Consider the following 6000-nt stretch of genomic DNA (forward strand, 5'->3'; position numbering starts at 1 on the left):
ACCTAAGTAAATTATAAGAAAAATATAATTCTATAAACTATGAGATACAATTTTAGATAAGTTTTGTTTAAATTTAATTACAATCGGTATATATAATTTAAAAAATTACACTTTTAAATCATATACTTTAATTAAATTGTGATTAAAATATTTGGTAGCATGTTTTGTTTTAAAAAGAAAGACTTGTTATATTGTTTTAAAAATGTTAAATGTAAGAATTAAACATTAATTTTTTTTTATAAATTATATTAATTTTGTAAGAATTAATATTGTTTTTTAAAAACATTAGATGATATAATTTTAATGGAATATAATTTAAATACAAATAAAATTATTAAAAAATTTATACTTATTATATGAAAGTTTATATATTTTTTTAGTCTTGAAAAATATATATAGCTTAGAGAATTTTAATTTAAAATAAAAATACTAAATACATTTTTATTATAATAAATATATTTCACAATATTTTTATAACAATTTAATTAAATAAAAATATTTTTGGTAAAAATATCTTTAAATGATTTTCTTTAAAATATTAACCATTCTAGAAAAAAAATCAAGTAAAGTGTTCTTTATATGGAATTTTTAAATCATAGCCGTTAATTAAATCAAACGATCGGTATTGATAGTTCTCGTTTCTCACATAAATATTAGTTCTCACTGGATACGCTCCATATATATATATATATATATATATATATATATATATATATATATATATATATATATATATATATATATATATATATATATATATATATGACGACTCTAGTGAGAACACTTGGTTATTATGAGAAATGAGAACAATGAATCACGACCATTAAATTTTGATTTGTTGATTTTAATGAACTAGATTAGTTTCTCTTTCTATGATCCTTAATATTTATTTTAAATCAACATAGAAAGAGAAACTAATCTAGTTTATTAAAATCAACAAATCAAAATTTAATGGTCGTGATTTATTGTTCTCATTTCTCATAATAACTAACTGCTCTCACTTGAGTCGTCCCTTATATATATATATATATATATATATATATATATATATATATATATATATATATATATATATATATATATATATATATGGGACGACTCAAGTGAGAATTAAATCAAACGATCGGTATTGATAATTCTCGTTTCTCACGTAAATATTAGTTCTCACTGGATACGCTATATATATATATATATATATATATATATATATATATATATATATATATATATATATATATATATATATATATATATATATATATATATATATATATATATATATATATATATATATGACGACTCTAGTGAGAACACTTGGTTATTATGAGAAATGAGAACAATGAATTACGACCATTAAATTTTGATTTGTTGATTTTAATGAACTAGATTAGTTTCTCTTTCTATGATCTTTAATATTTATTTTAAATCAACATAGAAAGAGAAACTAATCTAGTTTATTAAAATCAACAAATCAAAATTTAATGGTCGTGATTTATTGTTCTCATTTCTCATAATAACTAACTGTTTTCACTTGAGTCGTCCCTTATATATATATATATATATGACATATCATATGAGAATGTTATTTTTATATGAGAATGTGAGAATGAATCTTAGCCATTAGATTTTAAAATAAATGGTGAAGATTATGTGTGAATCTTTTTTTCCTCTCTCCTACATCATTTATTTCAAAATGTAGGAGAGAGAAAAAAAAGATTCACTCATTATCTCCACCATTTATTTTAAAATGCAATGGTTCAGTGTCGTGCTAATTAAAATGATTATCCAATTTCAACATTGGAAACTGTCATTTGACAAAAACAAAAGAGTGAAGACTCATTTTGGTCCCTCACAAATATTACACGAGTCAAATTAGTCCCTCACAAAAAAAATTGATTCAACTTAATCCGTTACAAAATTTAACTGAATCATATTAGTCCTCCGACTAATATTTTTCTCTAATCAGTTTTTTCCTACTTCTAAACTGGTTCTTTTCCTACTTCTAAACCAGTTCTTTTCTTACTTTTAAACCGTGACTGGACTGACACGTTGGATTTATTTATTTATTTATTTTTTAAATACTAAATTAATTTTTATTTTTAAACAATTGTCAATGAATAATATCAAAAAAGCCAAAATTATTTCTTATAAAATAATTTTTAAACAAGTCATTTTCATGATTTCTACTAATATTAACAAATTCTATACATAAATTTTTACCTATGAGGTCTCAAATCCATGTCCCTTCAAGTTAAATGATTTTCACTTTACAACTAGACAAATCAATTTCTATTGTTAATAAAGTTACTATCATTTACAACTAGAAAAATCAATTTCTATTGTTAGTAAAGTGACTATTATTTCCCTTAAAAAAGTGACTATTATTTACATTAAGACAAATCAATTTTTATTTTTAATAAAGTGACTATCATTTACAACTAGATAAATTAATTTCTATTGTTAGTAAAGTGACTATCATTTACAACTAGACAAATCAATTTCTACCGTTAGTAAAGTGACTATCAATCTAGACAAATCAATTTCTATTGTTAGTAAAGTGACTATCATTTACAAATAGACAAATCAATTTCTATTATATTAAATTAACTGTCATTTAATCTGAAGAGACTTAGGTTCAAGAACATATTGATATAAATTTTGTATTTTTTATTTTAAATTTAGAACTGTTTAAGATTAATCACATGGGTCTGAGTTCAACTCCTTATAAAAAATATTTTTGGCTTTTTTATATTATTAATTTATAATTGTTTATAAATAGAATTAAAAATAAAAATCAATTTAGTATTTAAAAAATGAAAAATAAATAAAATCCAACGTGGCAGTACAGTCACGGTTTAAAATTAAGAAAAAATCGATTTGAAAAAAATATTAACAGAAGGACTAATATGATCCGGTTAAATTTTATAAGGGATTAAATTGAGTCTATTTTATCGTGAATGACTAGTTTGACTCGTTTAAGATTTGTGAGATACCGAAATGGTTTTCACTCTAAACAAAAAATTATCTGCAGTATAAATGGTTATCTAAAAGTAATTATTATGAAGTAGTACTTTCCTAAACTTAAGAATTTAATTGGTAAAAAATGTACATTATGTGCAATTATGATAATTAAATTAAAAATGATTTATATTAGCAATTCATTAAAGTTAAATGAATGAATATTAATAATAAAATCTTAATTACAAAAAATTAATCTAATATAATTTAAAAAATAGAAAATAAAAATAATGTTTAGGAAGCTAAATGAAATTAATTCATCATTTCTTAATAATAATAATAATAGTAATAATAATAATAATAATAATAGAAATTTAATCTTTTAAATGAGATTTGTACATGAGAAATCCAAATTGCTTCAAATATAGGGAAAAAAACCATAAGCTTTATATATTTTTAGAATTTGAATACGTAAAAAACTACTATTGAATCATATATTTTTACTTTAAAGTTTATATTTATTTCTTTTATATATTCTCTTCGTTATTCTATTTTTCTGTTTTTTGTGAGGCGAAATGTATTTATAATAAGGATAAAAAATACAACTAAGAAAATTTTAAAGTATTCATTTTCTTCTAATTGTGAGTTTTTCTTATTAAACATTAAAAATTCCGCACCAACATGCATAGATATGGTCATAAAATATTTGATACTAGAAATGATGTACTTTATTTTTATGTTTTATCTTGTGTAATACCGTATCATAAAACTTGTCATTGCTGTCGCATAGTAATCCAAATTCTATAAGAGCTCTCTCTCTATTTCTATATTTATAGAGATATAGTAAGAGACAGTATCATAACGTGGAAGATAACATCATTATATCATAACAATAGAAACACAAAATGAGTGATTGGTGGCGGTGCATGTTGATTTTCGTCAGTTTTCTTTTGATCGGAGCAACCATATTCATGGTGGAACCGGTGGTGGCATTGAACGGTGTTCCACTTGGAACAAACTCTCGATGGATTGTGAATAAAAATGGACAGAGAGTGAAACTTGCATGTGTGAATTGGGTGTCTCATTTAGATGCTGTGGTGGCTGAAGGACTCAGTAAAAAGCCTGTGGATGAAATATCGAAAGGAATAAAGAGCATGGGCTTTAACTGTGTTAGGCTAACATGGCCTACTCTTCTTGCCACTGATGACACTGTTTCTAATCTAAAGGTTAGACAATCATTGGAGAAGCATGGTCTCAAAGATTCTATTGCTGGTTTTCAATCCAATAACCCTTCCATCATTGATCTTACACTCATCCAAGCCTTTCAGGTACTCATTCAATTATTATTATTTTTAAATCCAATTTATTAATCATTCTTTCACTCATTTTGATATGGTAATAATCTAGTGGTTTTGTAATGATTTCAGGCTGTAGTAAAAAGTCTTGAGAACAATGATGTGATGGTGATTTTGGACAACCACCTAACCATTCCAGGATGGTGTTGCAATAATAAAGATGGCAACGGGTTTTTCGGCGATCAATTTTTCAACCCGAATATATGGGTCACAGGCCTAACCAAAATGGCCACTCTTTTCAAAGGAGTCCCTAATGTGGTGGGCATGAGCTTGAGGAATGAACTCAGAGGACAAAAACAAAATGAAAACGATTGGTACAGGTAAAATTACTGAACAAATTCAAGACTAAAACAATGTAAAGTAAGAAAGAAATAGAGAAGAATTTTATGTTAATGATACTAAGTTATTGTTTGTCATGAATTAAAGGTATATGGTGCAAGGAGCAGAAGCAGTTCATGCAGCAAATCCAAATCTTCTTGTAATTTTATCTGGATTAAATTTCGCCAGAGACTTATCATTTATTTCCAAAAGACCAGTGAAACTATCATTCCAAGGAAAATTAGTATTCGAAGCACACTGGTATGGATTCACTGATGGTGAAGCTTGGGTAAGAGGGAACCCGAATCAAGTATGTGGACGAGTATCTCAAATCGTAAAGAGCACGTCTGGTTACTTGGTGGATCAAGGATATCCATTGCTTATGAGTGAGTTTGGAGTTGATTTGAGAGGTACTAATGTCAATGACAACCGTTATCTTAGCTGCTTTATAGCATATGCAGCTGAACTTGATTTGGATTGGGCCTTGTGGGCATTGCAAGGTAGTTACTACATTAGAGAAGGCGATGTTGGACAGGAAGAGTTTTTTGGTCTTCTTGATTTGAATTGGGCACAAGTTAGAAATAACGGCTTCTTGCAGATGATTAATTCCATTCAACTTCCATTTAAAGGTTATTATATACTCGAGTTTGAATTATTTCTTTTATTGTCTATCAATGGTTTAAGGTTTAGGGTTTAGAATTTCTTTTTAATAGATGATACTATTGTGCAGGTCCAGGGGTAACACAAAATTCATACAAATTAATATTCCATCCTTTAACTGGTCTTTGCGTGAGGAGGAAGTCATCGGCGAAAGAGCCGTTGAGATTGGGACCTTGCATAACTGCTGATGGTTGGAGCTACACGCCGGAGAACAAAATAACAGGAACCAATTTTTGCATACAAGCAGCAAATGAAGGGGCACCTGCAATAATTGGTAGAAAGTGTTCTGGTGCTAATTCTAAATGGAACATGATATCAGATTCTAAGTTGCATCTTTCATCGCAAACTTATAGTGGAAAAAATATTTGTCTTGATGTGAATGATAGAAGAATTGTTGTGACTAATGCTTGTAAATGCTTGAGTCAAGATAGTTCATGTGATCCTGCAAGTCAATGGTTTAAAATTATTGATAGCGGGAAGAGGTAATTGGTCAGTTAAAATTATTGTTATGAATTGATTGATTTTAGCATAAGGTTCTTTTAAATATTGTAGGGTAAAGTTGTTTGACCATGTGTATTTAATAAACATTTCCTCTACCATTATTAAAGGAGATCAGTGTAACAAAAATTCCACTCGTTGCATCACAACCATTCACAAATATTATTTTATAAATAATTAAAACAAAAATTAAATTTTAATAAGTATTTAA

The 6000-nt window shown here is 26.3% G+C and overlaps 1 pseudogene; it reads left to right on the forward strand.

Annotated features, from left to right (window-relative positions):
• The first annotated feature begins 3929 nt into the window (after positions 1-3929).
• Positions 3930-5789, forward strand: LOC131605761 (glycosyl hydrolase 5 family protein-like; annotated as a pseudogene).
• The last annotated feature ends 211 nt before the right edge of the window (positions 5790-6000 follow it).

Source organism: Vicia villosa, linkage group LG5 (genome assembly GCF_029867415.1).
Source record: "Vicia villosa cultivar HV-30 ecotype Madison, WI linkage group LG5, Vvil1.0, whole genome shotgun sequence".
In the NCBI taxonomy this organism is placed as follows: domain Eukaryota; kingdom Viridiplantae; phylum Streptophyta; class Magnoliopsida; order Fabales; family Fabaceae; genus Vicia; species Vicia villosa.